At 47.0% G+C, this 18746-nt stretch overlaps 1 protein-coding gene and 1 long non-coding RNA gene across 4 annotated transcripts in view; one reads left to right on the forward strand and one right to left on the reverse strand.

Moving 5' to 3' along the window:
- The window catches only part of GTF3C1 (general transcription factor IIIC subunit 1), a 489121-nt gene that overhangs the window by 112129 nt on the left and 358246 nt on the right, over positions 1–18746 (reverse strand). The window lies entirely within an intron of this gene.
- On the forward strand, positions 16414–18122 carry LOC134945140 (uncharacterized). The gene is made up of 3 exons (XR_010182055.1): positions 16414–16611; positions 16920–16941; positions 17960–18122. It is a non-coding gene; the product is annotated as an uncharacterized LOC134945140 (long non-coding RNA).

Here is an 18746-nt window from a genome sequence, read left to right on the forward strand (position 1 = left end):
CGTATGTAAGTGTTCAAGATTTTAGATTTAGAATCGGTCTCACCGAGCCGTCCGGCTTCGGTACCACAACGGTGTGGAATAATACCCCGTTCCCTGTTGCAGGAGGGGTACCTTGATTATCACCTGCTGGGAATACAGCTTGTGAATGGCTTCCAAAACTGCCTCCCTGTCAGAAGGAGACATCGGTAAAGCCGACTTTAGGAAACGGCGAGGGGGAGACGTCTCGAATTCCAATTTGTACCCCTGAGATATCACCTGAAGGATCCAGGGGTCTACTTGCGAGTGAGCCCACTGCGCGCTGAAATTCATTGAGACGGGCCCCCACCGTGCCTGATTCTGCTTGTAAAGCCCCAGCGTCATACTGAGGGCTTGGCAGAGGCGGGAGAGGGCTTCTGTTCCTGGGAACTGGCTGATTTCTGCAGCCTTTTTCCTCTCCCTCTGTCACGGGGCAGAAATGAGGAACCTTTTGCCCGCTTGCCCACGAAAAGACTGCGCCTGATAATACGGCGTCTTCTTATGTTGAGAGGCGCCCTGGGGTACAAACGTGGATTTCCCAGCTGTTGCCGTGGCCACCAGGTCTGAAAGACCGACCCCAAATAACTCCTCCCCTTAATAAGGCAATACTTCCAAATGCCGTTTGGAATCCGCATCACCTGACCACTGTCGTGTCCATAACCCTCTACTGGCAGAAATGGACAACGCACTTAGACTTGATGCCAGTCGGCAAATATTCCGCTGTGCATCACGCATATATAGAAATGCATCTTTTAAATGCTCTATAGGCAATAATATACTGTCCCTATCTAGGGTATTTTCAGTCAGGGAATCCGACCACGCCAACCCAGCACTGCACATCCAGGCTGAGGCGATTGCTGGTCGCAGTATAACACCAGTATGTGTGTAAATACATTTTAGGATACCCTCCTGCTTTCTATCAGCAGGATCCTTAAGGGCGGCCATCTCAGGAGAGGGTAGAGCCCTTGTTCTTACAAGCGTGTGAGCGCTTTATCCACCCTAGGGGGTGTTTCCCAACGCACCCTAACCTCTGGCGGGAAAGGATATAATGCCAATAACATTTTAGAAATTATCAGTTGTTATCGGGGGAAACCCACGCATCATCACACACCTCATTTAATTTCTCAGATTCAGGAAAACTACAGGTAGTTTTTCCTCACCGAACATAATACCCCTTTTTGGTGGTACTCGTATTATCAGAAATGTGTAAAACATTTTTCATTGCCTCAATCATGTAACGTGTGGCCCTACTGGAAGTCACATTTGTCTCTTCACCGTCGACACTGGAGTCAGTATCCATGTCGGCGTCTATATCTGCCATCTGAGGTAACGGGCGCTTTAGAGCCCCTGACGGCCTATGAGACGTCTGGACAGGCACAAGCTGAGTAGCCGGCTGTCTCATGTCAACCACTGTCCTTTATACAGAGCTGACACTGTCACGTAATTCCTTCCAACAGTTCATCCACTCAGGTGTCGACCCCCTAGGGGGTGACATCACTATTACAGGCAATCTGCTCCGTCTCCACATCATTTTTCTCCTCATACATGTCGACACAAACGTACCGACACACAGCACACACACAGGGAATGCTCTGATAGAGGACAGGACCCCACTAGCCCTTTGGGGAGACAGAGGGAGAGTTTGCCAGCACACACCAGAGCGCTATATATATACAGGGATAACCTTATATAAGTGTTTTTCCCCTTATAGCTGCTGTATTTTTAATACTGCGCGTAATTAGTGCCCCCCTCTCTTTTTTAACCCTTTCTGTAGTGTAGTGTAGTGACTGCAGGGGAGAGCCAGGGAGCTTCCCTCCAACGGAGCTGTGAGGGAAAATGGCGCCAGTGTGCTGAGGAGATAGGCTCCGCCCCCTTCTCGGCTGCCTTATCTCCCGTTTTTCTGTGTATTCTGGCAGGGGTTAAATTCATCCATATAGCCCAGGAGCTATATGTGATGCATTTTTTGCCATCCAAGGTGTTTTTATTGCGTCTCAGGGCGCCCCCCCCCAGCGCCCTGCACCCTCAGTGACCGGAGTGTGAAGTGTGCTGAGAGCAATGGCGCACAGCTGCAGTGCTGTGCGCTACCTTGTTGAAGACAGGACGTCTTCTGCCGCCGATTTTCCGGACCTCTTCTGTCTTCTGGCTCTGTAAGGGGGCCGGCGGCGCGGCTCTGGGACCTATCCATGGCTGGGCCTGTGATCAGTCCCTCTGGAGCTAATGTCCAGTAGCCTAAGAAGCCCAATCCACTCTGCACGCAGGTGAGTTCGCTTCTTCTCCCCTTAGTCCCTCGATGCAGTGAGCCTGTTGCCAGCAGGTCTCACTGAACATAAAAAACTAAAACTAAACTTTTCACTAAGCAGCTCAGGAGAGCCACCTAGTGTGCACCCTTCTCGTTCGGGCACAAAAATCTAACTGAGGCTTGGAGGAGGGTCATAGGGGGAGGAGCCAGTGCACACCAGGTAGTTCTAAAGCTTTACTTTTGTGCCCAGTCTCCTGCGGAGCCGCTATTCCCCATGGTCCTTACGGAGTCCCCAGCATCCACTAGGACGTCAGAGAAATCTATAATATTGGTATACACAGGGATTGAGGCCAGTCACACAAAATATTTGCCGACATGAATAGCTGTACACACCTCTACGTTCCTATCTGTATGCTTGGTTTGATATCCATATTTATTATCAGTATGCACTCACACCAGACCTATCATTTGGGTAAAAGAACATTCTGAAAACAGCACAGCTCTGCATGGTCTCCATTTCCATAGATTCATCAATCCAGGCACCTGCCCGCAGAGCACAGTAGTAGAACTATAATACTGTATAAGATGAATCATACCATCAGGGCCGGTGCAAGGTCTCTCTGCACCCTAGGCAAAGCTTCAAACTGGTGCCCCCTAACCTGCAACCCCCCAGCAGGAGGTGTATCAGGGCTATGAGGAGCGGCTGTGGAGGCGCCCCTCGGGAACCATAGTTACATCCGCCTCCTATGTGCCTTCACATGACTTGATTTTACACATATCGGCACAGAGGAAGTGCTGAGGCACTATGTGGTACAGCCTGATAGTGGTGGCTGCACCTGATTAGAACCGCCAGCACAGTGTAAAAGGAGGAGGCTACATACAGACACATCTTTCAGTTTTTTGCTAGATGAATTCAGTGGCGCCCTCCAGGGACTGGCGCCCCTAGGCAGCCGCCTAAAGCTGCCTCAGGGCTGTAACACACTGTCCGGTTTCTCCCGGATGGCAAAAAGCCGGACAAACTTTGTCCGGCTTTTTGCCATCCGGGAGAAACCGGCAGAGTCTCTCACACAGGACGGCTTTGAGCCGTGTGTAATGCTGTGCGCATGCGCAGCATTAGACACAGCTTGAGAAAAAGCAGTTGTGTGTGAAAGCTCCCCTTCACACACACGGTTTACTGGCTGCAAAGACGGGGCCGGGACCTTCCAGTGGATAGTTCCGGCTGCAGACGGGGCCGTGCAGTGTGTAAGGACCTGTAACCTCACACTGTCCATTACAATGCCGGCACGGGAAAAAGCCGCCCGGCTTTATCCCGGCCGGCAAATGCCGGCTCGTGTGTTTTAGCCCTAATGGTAGAGCCGGCCCTGCACATCATCACTGTCTTTTGGTGGGAAATACTGCACAGCCCTAGTTACAGCTCTGCCCATGTGTCAGCCTCAGTTGGCTACTTTCATTAAAGGTCCGATTCCGAACACAAAAGACTGCAGTAGGGCTGGAAGCCATCTCTGCTGGTTACCTATTGTCACTAAACCCATGAATGTGCAAAAATTGGTGGAATCATATGTGAAATACATTACTATAGGAAGCCTGTAGGACAATCACTGTTTGAGTATAACAGGATATTGGGTGCCAGCTGTACTGCCTCACTCCTGGAAAGGCAACATTTCTAAGGCCATTACACAAGTGTAACATAAGGGTTTGACCGATGCAGACAAATTGTGGGAATGAATACCACAGCTGTACCAAGAGAATTGCATCACAACAAACAACTTGTTCCAACATAAATTACGACATCTGATTGCAGTAGCGGATCTTGCTACGGGCACGCGGGATTATTACCCAGGGAGCCGCCTTCAGGAGGGCGCCGCTGCAAGATCCGCTACTGGTGCCACTCAGTGCTCGGTAGATGCGGTCCTGTGGAGTGCACGATGAAGTCATTGTGCACCGCACTGCATTGTGGGAGCAGCACATAGACACTAGGGGTTGTAATTGACCTCTAGTGTCTATGTGGTGCTATGGGAGAGACGTCATGACGTCTATCCCATAGATCAGAGGAGCGGCGCCGGCGGCCGGAGACGGAGGGCAGCAGTGGTTGGGAAGCAGGAGCAGTATTGTATGTTTTAATTTAGCTTTATTCATTTTTTTTAAGCAGCACAACTAGGAGGCACAACGCTACAGGGGCATAACTGACCACGCCCCTTCTCCGTGAAGCCACGCCCCTATTTTTTTTGCCCAGGGCGCCACAAAGTCTAGATCAGGCCCTATCTGATTGCCCAACAGAGGTGCAACGTTAAGTAGAGAAAATCAACCAGTTACCATCACAGTGCACAAACGAACATTAACATTGGATATTGATTTCTAGAATCTGGATACGGGTCACTGGGTCCACTTACCTTAGGTCGACAGTCATTAGGTCAACCACTGAAGGTTGACATGGGCATTAGGTCAACATGCACTAGGTCGACAGGTGAAAAGGTCGACATGGGGTTTTGGACTTTTTTTGGTGTAGTTTTTTTCGTAAAGTGACGGGGAACCGCAATTAGTGCACCGCTTCGCTTGCCATGCTTCGGCAAAGGTGCCTCATTTCGCTCGGCACCGGTTACCGGTCCAATCGTAGTCCATGTTGATCGTCAAGTATGGAATCCCCCCCCCCCCCCCCCAAAAAAAAAAAAATGTAAAAAACTCATGTTGACCTTTTGACCTGTCGACCTAGTACATGGCAACCTAATGACCATGTCGACCTTCAGTGGTCGACCTAATGACTGACAACCTAACGACCACCTCCCCTAGAATCTCAGTCCCCTGTTGATACACAGGGATGGATGGACCAGTGCCATAATTAGGGTGGTGACACATGTGCCACTGCACAGGGCTCCGCAAGGCAGTTCTGCAGCACTTGTCAATTTTCAGTTTTAATCAATCTTACTTGCAAATTTCTCCTCTTTAATTCCCAGCATCACATGGCTGCCCCATCTCCTCCCATGTCCCTAAGCACCATAAGTTACACACTCCTTTGTTTAATGGACACATTTTAAAAATGAGTTTTATGGTAAGAACTTACCTTTGTTAAAACTGTTTCTGCGAGGTACACTGGGCTCCACAAGGATAGACATAGGGGTGTAGAGTAGGATCTTGATCCGAGGCACCAACAGGCTCAAAAGCTTTGACTGTTCCCAAGATGCATAGCGCCGCCTCCTCTATAACCCCGCCTCCCTGCACAGGAGCTCAGTTTTTAGTTAACCAGCCCAATGCAGTAGCAGGAAAAGAGACGACAACAGTTAGTAGCCACATACACCACACTCTCACGACAGGAGAAGTGTTAGTGGCTAATGCCATACCAACCCAAAGTAGCTAAGTGCGTCAGGGTGGGCGCCTTGTGGAGCCCAGTGTACCTCGCAGAAAGTTTTAACAAGGTAAGTTCTTACCATAAAACTCGTTTTCTGCTGTGGGGTACACTGGGCTCCACAGGGATAGACATAGGGGATGTCCTAAAGCAGTTCCTTATGGGAGGGGACGCACTGTAGCGGGTACAAGAACCCGGCGTCCAAAGGAAGCGGCAGTATCGAAGGCATAGAACCTTATGAACGTGTTCACTGAGGACCACGTAGTCGCCTTGCACAATTGTTCAAGGGTCGCCCCACGGCGGGCCGCCCAAGAAGGTCCAACAGACAGAGTAGAGGGGCCATAATGTGAGCAGGACTGACAGACCAGCCCTCACATAAGCATGTGCAATCACCATTCAAATCCATCTGGCCAAAGTCTACTTGTGAGCAGGCCAGCCCCATTTGTGAAACCCAAACAGAATAAAGAGAGAATCAGATTTCCTAACAGAAGCAGTTCTCTTCACATAGATACGGAGAGCCTGTACCACATCCAAAGACCGCTCTTAGGGAGACAGATCAGGAGAGACAAAGGCCGGTACCACAATCTCCTGATTAAGGTTGAACGAAGAAACCACCTTAGGCAAATAACCGGGACGAGTCCTAAGAACCGCCTGGTCACGGTGAAATATCAGATATGGGGAACTACAAGACAAGGCACCCAAATCCGACACTCTTCTAGCTGAGGCAATAGCCAGCATAAACACCACCTTAAGGGAAAGCCACTTAAGATCAGCTGAACCAAGAGGTTCAAATGGAGACTCTTGAAACGCCTCCAAAACCACCGACAAGTCCCAAGGAGCCACAGGCGGGACATAGGGAGGTTGGATACGCAACACACCTTGAGTTAAGGTATGCACATCAGGTAAGGTCGCAATCTTTCTCTGAAACCACACCGACAAGGCAGATATTTGAACCTTGAGGGAGGCCAGACGCAGTCCACGCTCTGCTGAAGAAAAGCCAACAACTTGGCTGTACTAAACTTGGAAGCGGCATAATTGTTAGATGCGCACCAAACAAAGTAAGAATGCCAGACCCTATGGTAAATCCGAGCAGAAGCCGGTTTCCGGGCCCGCAACATAGTATGAATGACCGCCTCAGAAAACCCTTAGCCCTCAAGAAAGAAGCTTCAAGAGCCACGCCGTCAATGACATCCGGGCTAGGTCCTGGTAGACACAGGGGCCCTGAACGAGGAGGTCTGGGCGTTGTGGAAGTAGGATTGGACGCTCTGACGATAGGCCCTGCAGGTCTGAGAACCAGTGCCGTCTGTGCCACGCTGGAGCTATGAGAAGCAGGATTCCTCTTTCTTGCTTGAACTTCCGAATTACCCTGGGCAGGAGTGACGCCAGAGGGAACACGTACGGCAGCCGAAACCTCCACGGTACCGCCAGCGCATCCACGAATGCTGCTTGAGGATCCCTTGTCCTTGCTCCGAAGACCGGAACCTTGTGATTGTGTCGAGACGCCATCAGATCTACATCTGGAAGGCCCCACTTTTCCACTAGGAGTTGAAACACTTCTGGATGGAGGCCCCACTCTCCGGCGTGTACGTCCTGATGACTGAGAAAGTCCGCTTCCCAATTCAGGACTCCCGGAATGAATATTGCCGATATGGCCGATAGATGGCGTTCCGCCCATTGCAGAATCCGTGAGACTTCCTTCATTGCCAAACGTCTTCGAGTGCCGCCTTGACGATTTATGTAAGACACAGTGGTGGTGTTGTCCGACTGTACTTGAACAGGACGGTTCTGAATTAAATGCTGGGCCAGGTTCAACGAATTGAAGACCGCCCGCAATTCCAGAATGTTGATCGAGAGGAGAGATTACTCCTTGGTCCACCGACCCTGAAGGGAGTGTTGCTCCAGCACCGCGCCCCAACCTCTTAGACTGGCATCTGTCGTCAACAGGACCCAGTCGGATATCCAGAAGGGACGGCCCCTGCACAATCGTTGGTCCTGGTCAATGAGATCATGTGAGACCTGATCCGGTGAGGCAGGCCGTCCCACTTGGCTAGAATCAGCCTCTGGAGGGGGCGAGAATGGAATTGAGCATACTCCACCATGTCGAATGCTGACACAATGAGGCCCAGCACCTGCACTGCCGAATGTATTGACACTTGCGGACGAGAAAGGAAGCAACGAATCCTGTCCTGAAGCTTCAGGACTTTCTCCTGAGACAAGAACAACCGCTGGCTGTGAGTGTCCAATAGCGCTCCCAGCTGCACCATGCTCTGAGCAGGGACCAGGGAGGATTTCTTCCAGTTGATGAGCCACCCGTGGGCTTGCAGAAACTGGACAGTCATATCCAGATGACGCAGGAGAAGTTCTGGGGAATCAACAAGTCGTCCAGATACGGCAGGATCCAGACCCCTTGACGGCGGAGTACCACCGTCATTACCGCCATAACTTTGGTGAAGACTCGCGGAGCCGTAGTTAAACCAAAAGGTAACGCCCAAAAGTGGTAATGGAGGTTGCCAATCGCAAACCTCAGGTATTGCTGATGCGACACTGCTATAGGAATATGCAGGTAAGCATCCCGTATGTCCAGGGAGACCATATAATCCCTAGGTTCCAAGGCCAGAACTATAGAGCGAAGGGTTTCCATACGGAACTTGGAGACTTTCACAAACTTGTTCAATGCCTTAAGGTTGAGAATGGGCCGGGAGGACCCATTTGGTTTCGGGAGTAGAAACAGTGGAGAATAGTACCCCCGGCCTCTCTGAGCAAGAGGCACCTGTACTACAACTCCTGTGTCCAGGAGGGTCTGTACCACCGAATGTAGTTTTTGCCTTTATCTGGTCCTAAGGGACGCCTGTCAGGCAAAATCGATGAGGGGGCGGTTTTTGAAGGCTATGGCGTAACCTCGAGTGACGACTTCCCGTACCCAGGCATCTGAAGTGGTCTTCAACCATTCCTGGGTGTACCCTAGAAGCCGGCCCCCCACCCTGGGATCCCCCAGACGGAGGCCCGCCCGTCATGCGCCAGGCTTATGTGTCTTGGAAGCTGGCTGACTGGCAGTCCAGGCTCTTTTGGGCTTCGGCTTACCAGGTTTGGAAGTGCGGGCCTGCTTGTGGTACGCCTGACCTTTTGCTTTACCTGAAGGACGAAAGGGGCGAAAGGAAGTACCTTTAGCCTTCGACACAGAAGGAGCGGTACTTGGCAGACAGGCAGTTTTGGCAGAAGCCAAGTCAGCCACTATCTTATTTAAGTCCTTCCCAAACAGAATATCTCCCTTGAAAGGGAGAACCTCCAGGGTTTTTCTAGAGTCCAGATCCACAGACCAGGATCTCAGCCACAATATCCGGCGAGCCAGGACTGACGTAGTAGTGGCCTTGGCTGCTAGAATACCGGCATCAGAAGCTGCCTCTTTAATATAGTGAGAAGCTGTGACAATATATGACAAGCATTGTCTAGCATGGTCAGAAGAGATTTCAGCTTCCAACTCTAGGGTCCATGCTTCAATAGCCTCTGCAGCCCAAGTTGCTGCAAAAGTGGGCCTTTGTGCAGCACCCGTGAGGGTGTACATCGCTTTCAGACAACCCTCCACACGTTTATCCGTAGGCTCTTTCAGAGACGTGACGGTAGTGACAGGTAGAGCTGAGGAAACCACCATCCCAGCCACATGCGAGTCCACTGGAGGAGGCGTTTCCCAATTTTTAGACAGCTCTGACGTGAGGGGATAACGAGCCAGCATCTTCTTTTGAGGCACAAACTTCTTCCATGGGATTCCCCAGGATTCCTGCCGTATATCCACTAGGTGGTCAGAATGAGGTAAAACTTGTTTAACCACCTTCTGACGCTTGAACCTATTTGGTTTCTTAGGAGGGACGGATGGCTCGGGATCATCCGTAATCTGTAGAATTAATTTAATAGCCTCCAAAAGATCAGGAACATCCACATGTGAACTACCCTCCCCATCAGCAGTATCTGTCAGAATCTGTGGGGTCAGTGTAAGAGCCATCTTAATCAGACGAGGTGTCAGTGACAGCAGTGGATTGTGGTAAGAGCTCGCTTAGAGGACCCCTTGGTCTTAGGCGAGCGAGGGTCAGACTTTTTAGTAGTCAAGGACTGGTTCAATTTCTTCAACTGAGCAGACAAGTTATCTGCCCACGGCGGGTTAGCCGCGGGTACCACATACGGTTGAACCGGCATAGGAGGTCCCATAGGGGGTGTTAGTTTAGTAACTAGCGTATTTAGAAGCGTGGAGAAAGTAGCCCACGGTGGGTCATTATGGACCCCAGTTGCCACAGTCCCACTGGGGGGCAAGGAGCCCCCAGAACCAGAGCCCGCAGCTGCTATAGTCTCCTCATAGGGATCTGCGGCTTCAGCAACACCGGTAGTGTGTTCAGCCCCAGAACCGTTACCTTCAGAAGCAGACATGATATAACTTGCAATATCAGGTAACACAGTACAATTGTCAGCAGCACAATACCTCTCGCCCAAACCCCTGCGCAGTGTAGTCAGCACAAGCAGAGATACAGGAGAGATATGGTGACTAAAATCAGAGAAAAATACATGTTCGAGTATATCTTGTGAATATCCTATATTATTGTAAAACCTGACGCACCAAGCCCCCTCAGGTTATAGAATATAGGGATAGCAAGTTGAGTGAGAGACACGAAATGAAAATCACTCAGCAAGCTAATGCACACACATATAGTCACAGTTATACAATGCAGAGGTTATTAACAACAATAATACTGCACTGGACCAGCTTTTATATATATATTATATATATATATATACACACACATATATACATATACATATATACAGTGGGGATTGAAAGTTTGGGCACCCCAGGCAAAAATTCATTTTAATGTGCAAAAAGAAGCCAAGGAAGGATGGAAAAATCTCCAAAAGGCATCAAATTACAGATTAGACATTCTTATAACAGGTCAAAAAAAGTTTGATTATATTTCCATCATTTACACTTTTAAAAGAACAGAAAACAAAAAATGGCGTCTGCAAAAGTTTGGGCACCCTGCAGAGTTAATACCTTGTACTGCCCCCTTTGGACAGCTGAGACCTGGCAGTGTCATGGATTGTTCTCAATCATCGTCTGGAAAGACCAGGTGATGTCAATCTCAAAGGTTTTAAAAGCCCAGACTCATCTGACCTTGCTCCAACAATCAGCACCATGGGTTCCTCTTAGCAGTTGTGTAGAACACTGAAACTGAGAATAGTTGATGCTCACAAAGCAGGAGAAGGCTATAAGAAGATAGCAAATCGTTATTAGATGCCCATATCCTCTGTTCAGAATGTAATTAAGAAATGGCAGTCATCAGGAACAGTGGAAGTTAAAGCAAGATCTGGAAGACCAAGAAAAATATCAGACAGAACAACTCGCAGGATTGTGAGAAAAGCAAGTCAAAATCCACGTTTGACTGCACGATCCCTCCAGGAAGATCTGGCAGACACTGGAGTTGTGGTACACTATTCCACTATAAAGAGATACTTGTACAAATATGGGCCCTCATTCCGAGTTGATCGCTAAGAGTCTTCGCAACGCAAATGTACGAAATGTAAGTATCTGCGCATGCGCAAATGCGTGATTACGCATGCGCGAGTACATACGTACGACAACTGGGCAAAATTACTCAGAAAAAAAAAGCCGTAACTGGCAAACGAAAACGAGGAGTGGCGTGGGCGTGACGGAGGCGAGACTTCGCAATGCTCCGACATGGGCGTGAAAGTGGGCGTACAGTGTGGGAGTATGCAACTCGCAATGGGCGTGTTTTTCGCAAATAAACATTGTCGCTGTTAAAACTAACATAGGAAACCGTAGCAACATTCACGCAGCAGCCGAGTAGGTCTGCAGTTACTCTACATTTGCGAAGTACTGGTACAAGTGTGTATGCAGTAATTAGCAGTTAATTGGATATCACATTCATCTGATGTCCAATTACTTGTTAATTAATGAGCAGATGAAAGTTACCAACCAGCAATTGTCTGAACACACATTACATGTTTATTCTACTCACATATAAATCTCACACACTGCCAAATAAGGGTGTGATTTTTGTTGAATTTGTTGTGTAAGCATTTTTAAAACTTGTTTTAATGTGTGTAAGACTCCCAAATACAAGCAAGTGAAAATATTTGTGAAAGTGTTTGAAATCTGCAACATTTTTTACAAATAAACCAACACCCACATAATGCAGCATACACTTTAATTTAGTCTTAAAAGTCACAATAATATTTGATTATAATATCTGACAATGTTTGAAATGATGTCCTGTTGACCATAGATATTTATAAAAAGCGTCGTGTCTGTTTACTTAATATGGACATTAAAGTGTGGTGCAAAGCATACCTTTTTTTTGTTTTTATTTTCAATTTTTAAGGAGAATTAGCAGATTGGTCTACAAGTGTCTATATGCTGACCTAATCTTTCTGGAACTGCATTACCTTGAAGAAACTGCTCAAATTTTTTAAATATATTTTTTATTACTATAATAATATTTCACAACATTTAAACATGGCTCCACGTGAGTCGCACAGGCAGAGATGGACCAAGCAGCAAGCAGATGGCACTGACAATCATTAGATAGCAGAACTCAGTACTCTGCAAAATTCTGCTTCTGACAAAAGTATATTTTTAAAGCATAAATAAAACATGACACACCCTGCCACACACAAATTTTAAACCAAATGAGAAAGAATTAGGATCCACCACACAAACACAACAATACATAGCACACTAGTAAGAGGAAGATGGCTCTGGTGTTTATACACATAAACTCACAGGCTACAATACATCCAAACAGAAAGAATACATTTCACTAAGAGGGAGTTATCCATTCTGGTCACACAAGCCAACTCCAAAAATACATAGAGGCAACATCAAAAACATGGGTGCTGCCCATCTGGAGAGACATCATTTTCTTCTTTTTCTCCCCGCCTGAGGCTGTTCTTCTTTGGAAGGTCTGCGGAGCGACCTTCGTTGGGCCTGCCCAGTGGGCTGTTCTTCCTGGGCAGGGGCAGGGGAGGGAGCCGATGTGGGTGGCTCTCTGCCACTGTGGGCAAGGGAGACAGCGATGGCCTGGAGCCCTTGCAAGATGTTATTTGCAAGGGTTTGGAATGAGGAGGCAAGTTGTTCTTGGCCCTGCCTGATCTCTGCCAGACCTTGGCAGAGTTGAGCAACACCTTGCTCAACACAGGTTCGGTGCTCAGTGAGCCGGACAGCTATCTGGCTTACCTCCCGGATGACCCCGTCTTGAAACCGATTTAGGCTCTCACCATACCTAGCGATTTCAAGCAGGATCTCCGGGATAGCAGAGGGTTGGGTGGGGGGGCCAGTAGGAACCTGCAGAGGTGGGATTTGTTGGCCCACACTGCCAGACTCACTAGGTCCCTCCACCTCAGCCTCAACCACATAACCGTCCTGTGACTCAAACGGATCACCCCCCTGTGCTGTGTTTTGTGGCAAGCAAATAGAAGAATGTGTGGGAAAAAAGTAGGATACAAAATTAGTTTATTATTATAAATACTGTCAAAATTACAGACAACTAAATGTGTAAACTTACCTTCCAAGTCATGTCCCGTCAGGATCTCAGGCAGGTCCGTGTCCATATGAGACACCCCTTGGCCCTCCTCATAACTGACACAGGGCATCGCCATCTCCTCCAAGTCAGTATACTCCACAGCGACAGGTGCTCCTCCACCTGTAGCCCTTGAGGCATTCCACTCCGCAGCCCTCTTTGCCTTCAGGCGGGATTTGAAGTCGGCCCACCTACATATGTATTGTGAAAGAGGGACAAAGTAGAGTCTTATTATTTGTCTAAGCTAATATATAGGACACGTGTTCTGCTTGTGTTTGCTAGACATAACATCACATGTAACTACATTTTTTAGTCAACTTAGCACAGAAAAAGGACTGTCAATATGCACTTACCGTCGTCTCACTTCCTGTGATGTTCTGACGACAGAGCCAACTTCATTCACAGATTTTGTGATGTCTCTCCAGATTCGTTCTTTTGAAGCAGCCCCCATGTTTTTTGGCCCTCTATGGATTTTGGACATGGCCTGCGTGACCAAGACACGCAACTCCCTCTTAGTGAATGCAGGCTGTCTTTTCTTCCGTCTGGAGGTAGCCTGTGAGGTTTCTTCTTGTTGGTCATCACCATCTTCCTCCTCACTAGCAGCTTCTGTCTGTTGTGTTTGTGTGGCTAAAGCCAATTCTCCCTCAGTTTGGTCACTTTGTGTGTGTGGCAGGTTATCCCCAGTCAATTGTTGTGGTTCAGAAGCAGACATTTGCAGAGTACTAGGTCCTGCCTCTTCAACATCCGCAGAGGCGGATTCCAACATGCGCCTTTGGCAATCTAGGCGTCTTTTCCGCAATGCCATCTCCTGCTCTGCAATGCGGTCCATCTCTGCTGCGATTTGCTCACGAGAAGCCATGTTTGTGATGACGTGTGTACGCCGAGGTGTGTGCTTATATACCTACGTGCGTAGCGTTAATTCACACAGGTGTACACTGTTAATCTGATTAATGATTGCACTGCTTATTTAAGGGCCTACTTTGCACGCTGTGAGTGTAGGTAGTTTGGAGTTTCACTTGAGTTTGTTGGCTTGTGCGTGAAGGTGCTATAGGAATTTTCAGAGTGAGTAATTGTCAAGCATACATTTGTCCTTTCGTTTGCGTTTAGAATATAGTCAGTGTAGCATTTTGTCTGCGATTTTTCGTTTGTGAGTATTCTGGAATTCGTCTTGTTGTTCATTTTTTGATTTCAAAGTGTTTATTTTATGTTGATTGTTTGTTATTCTTTTTTACACATATATATTTAGCTAGTCCATTTTTGCAAATAAACCTGTGCTTCATTGCTTTTACTGACATTTTTGTTCTCTTGTAGGAGATTTTTTTTGGGAGACGTAACCCTAGTTGATTTTGTTTATTTGGTGTGCTATATAACACAAAGAGTTCCTTTCTTTATTTTGGATCAGGTAAGTTCCCTGGGCCTGTGTTGGTGCCTGTTTTGTTTATTGGTCTGTATGTTGTTTTTGACTGTCATATTTGCTCTCTTGTAGGAGATTTTTTTTGGGTGACGTAACCCTAGTTGATTTTGTTTATTTGGTGTGCTATATAACACAAAGAGTTCCTTTCTTTATTTTGGATCAGGTAAGTTCCCTGGGCCTGTGTTGGTGCCTGTTTTGTTTATTGGTCTGTTTGTTGTTTTTGACTGTCATATTTGCTCTCTTGTAGGAGATTTTTTTTGGGTGACGTAACCCTAGTTGATTTTGTTTATTTGGTGTGCTATATAACACAAAGAGTTCCTTTCTTTATTTTGGATCAGGTAAGTTCCCTGGGCCTGTGTTGGTGCCTGTTTGTGTTTGTTCAAAGTGTTTTGATTATGTTTGTTTTCCATCTTGATAATAAATGTTATGTTTTGTACCGGGATTGATCAGCAAAGTAGTGTTGTTCTTGGCTGGGCTAGCTACTAAAGGGCTAACTTTTTATTTTTTTAATTTACATTTTTTTAACCAATTATTCTTAATTTTGTAGTAGTTGTTTGTGATGTGTTTGATGTTCTGTTTTTTTAAATAATAGTATTTTTAACAATTACAATTTAACATATGTAGCTTTCATTATAAAAATAATTTATTTTTTTATTTTTTTTATAATATTCTTTTTGGTCCTGAATTGAACCCAGAAAAAATGTCTTACGCTCCTGCAGTAAGTTGACACACCCTTTTTGTAATAATTTTTTGTTTGCATATTTTTTGGACTTTGTTTTTGTCTTATTCAATTTTTTTGTTTTGTTTTTATAAAAGTGTGTGATGTCTATATTTATCGCAGCAGAAGCCCTACCTCCCCAACCCACGCCAGCACTCCCACCCCAACCGCCAGCCCCACAACCACAACCGGCTCCTCATCAACCAAGGCAACGGAGGCGTGCTAGGCCACCAATTTTCCGACCCCGTGTCCTACTTTTTGGGATGCCAGATGATGTGGTTGTACGTAGATACAGGCTGCCACCACATCTAATCCTAGACACTCTCTCCATAATAGAGAGTGATCTGGAGTCTGAAATTCGGTATCCTACAGCAATACCACCATTGACACAATTCCTTGCTGTGTTACATTTTTTGGCAACAGGGTCTTACCAGCATGTGGTTGGAGACCTGGTTGGCATGTCGCAGGGCCAGTTCAGTAAGGTCCTGCGGCGTGTCTGCCAGGCTTTCCTCAAGCGTGTGAAGCAATTTATTGCTATGCCTTTGGATGTTGGTGCCCTAGATGTGGTGAAGCGGCAATTTGCGGAAGGTGGTAGTCGCTTCCCACATGTTATTGGGGTTGTGGATGGCACACATGTAGCTATTCAGCCACCAAAACATAATGAAGAAATTTATAGAAACAGGAAACTGTTTCATTCTCTGAATGTAATGGTTGTTTGTGGGCCATCCCTCCAGATCCTTTCCCTGAACGCAAAGTTTACTGGAAGTTCCCATGATGCGTATGTCATTAGACAATCAGGGATATGGCACAGATTAAGATCAAGTCAACGAGCAGACATGTGGTTATTGGGTGAGTTGTTGCACATATTTTGTTCAAAATTTTGTAAATTTTTCCAAATTGACTATTTCTAATTTTTTTTTTTCCTCAAACAGGAGACCGTGGATATCCTTGCACCCCCTGGCTCATGACTCCTTACCGTAATCCCAGGCCAGGACCACAGACGGCATTTAACTCCGCGCTTACTGCCACTAGGCAGCTGGTGGAGCGCACAATTGGGGTCCTTAAAGGGCGGTTTCGTGTGCTCCACCGCACTGGTGGCGACATCATGTATTCGCCGGAGATGGCAAGTAAAATAGTGGTCCTGTGCGCTATACTCCACAATATCGCGGTAAGGAGTAGCGTAGAGCTTCCTCAGACAGAGGAATTGCCTGATGAGGAGCCAGGGGTTGTCCGACACTTCGGTGGGGGGAGTGTTACAAGGAGGGGGAGCCAAGTCAGGGCAAGCATTGTTGCTGAATTTTTCAGGTATAGTGTTTTTTTTTACTCTATTGTTACCAAAATAAAAGCACAGTATGCATCATTTTGTATTTAAATGTAGAAATTGTGTTTGCTATTGTAAGGTCATTGTGTAATGCTTTTTGTGTGTTTGAATCTGTTTTTTTTTAATCTTCAAAAAACAATAACACGTTAAGCTGACAATTTAATTTTGTGTAAAACAATACTGTGATGTTGCTAAATAGTGTCCTTATTTTTTTACTATTCTAACATCATGATTATTTAAACAAAAACACAAACAAATGAAACTGAATGTTGCCCACTTTGTGAATGTCCAGCTGAAAGACCACACAAACTGAGGTGAGTACTCAGATATGTTTATAAATTGATCTAAAACTGTGTGTGTGTCTGTGTCTGTGTTTTTTTGTTTTAAATTTTATGGTTGTGTTTTGCTTAAAATTTGCTTATGCGAATGCGTAGTTCCGCTCGTGCGAAATAACACTCTGCTCTTCACAGCATTGCAAAGATCAATAAAGTTATTATAAATGACATATGACAGCATAGATTGTGGACCAATCACATGCTAACAGACATTATAAATATATGCCCAAATAAGGAAAACGCCATTGCCATGATGCGTGCGGCACCTTTCACCAGGCGGGAGCTCCGCGTCCTGGTTGCGGTGATGGACCGCCGCGTAGGCCGCGTTGGGCGATTCATCCCCAATCGTGTTAAGCGCGAGGCCTACGCGGAGGTCCGTCGCCTGCTGCGGTCTCGCGTCCGCAGCAGGCGGACCATCATCCAGTTAGAGCGGAGATGGAGTGATCTCCGAAGGAGGACTCCAGAGCTGTTGGCGGAGATCCGCCAGCAAATCCGCACTATGCATGCACGCAGTAAGTAACATTACATAAGATTATTAGCATAAATAGTGCAAATTTTCACTAAGTGGTAGGCTAATTGCAACACTGAGTGAACATTTTGAAAAAATAGGACAGTGTGTGTGGTTAGGGCAAACATTACTGACTGTAGCAAAGTGTCCCTAAACAAGTGCATGTTTTACATAATTAGTAACCAGGCAGGAAACTGTACCAAAAAACTTGATCAGTGCTGTCTATATAATAAGGTAGCTTGAATAGTGATCTGGTGATGTTGGCTAGACAAATCAATATGTCTCAATGGAATAGATACAGGAATGACCGACAAAATTTTTAAATTTCATAATTTTGTTTGCAGTGGGCAACATGAAGAGGTTTGAATAATTATTTTTAAAAAATTCTTAAAAAAACTTTCTTTTACATGGAACCGAACAGTGAAAATTACAATTGATTAGTATGTAATTTAACATGCAAATTGAATTATATTTTACCAATCATTCTAGGACGACCACAACGGCAAGCACCACATGATGCACCAGCTCAGCACCCTTCCCCTTCTCACTCCCCCTCCACTTCCCAGTCCCCCTCCCCTTCTCACTCCCCCTCCCCTTCTCACTCCCCCTCCCCTTCTCACTCCCCCTCAGCTTCTCACTCCCCCTCAGCTTCCCAATCCCCCTCAGCTTCACAATCCACCTCAGCTTCCCAGTCACCCTCAGCTTCCCAGGCCCCCTCAGCTTCCCAGGCCCCCTCAGCTTCCCAGGCCCCCTCAGCTTCCCAGGCCCACTCCACTTTCCACTCCCCTTCTCAGCCAACCTCTCCTTCTCTTTCTGTGACCCCTTCTCCTCCTTCCCATACCCCTTCTCCTTCTACTTCCAACTCACCTTCTCAGCCCCCCTCACCCTCTATTGGCCTAACATTTTCACCGCCCCCCTCGCCCTCTCAATCAGACCCACCCTCTGAAATTACATCCCCAATCCAACCTCCTTCCCCCATCCAGCCTCCTTCCCCCATCCAGCCTCCTTCACCCATCCAGCCTCCTTCCCCCATCCAGCCTCCTTCCCCAATCCCTCCTCCTTCCCCCATCCAGCCGCCTTCCCCCATCCAGCCGCCATCCCCACCCAGTGAATGGGCAGAGGAAGCCCCTGAAGACAGTTCAGGGAGTCTTCATGTTGCCGAGGAAAGTAAGTGTTTTAACATTTTGTTAAAAATGATTATCTACTTACACTTACAATGACAAAACATGCAGTGTTGTACTGTTGGAATTCTTGTACCAAGGAAAATTAATTGTGT

Source organism: Pseudophryne corroboree, chromosome 7, assembly GCF_028390025.1.
Source record: "Pseudophryne corroboree isolate aPseCor3 chromosome 7, aPseCor3.hap2, whole genome shotgun sequence".
NCBI classification, from domain to species: Eukaryota; Metazoa; Chordata; class Amphibia; order Anura; family Myobatrachidae; genus Pseudophryne; species Pseudophryne corroboree.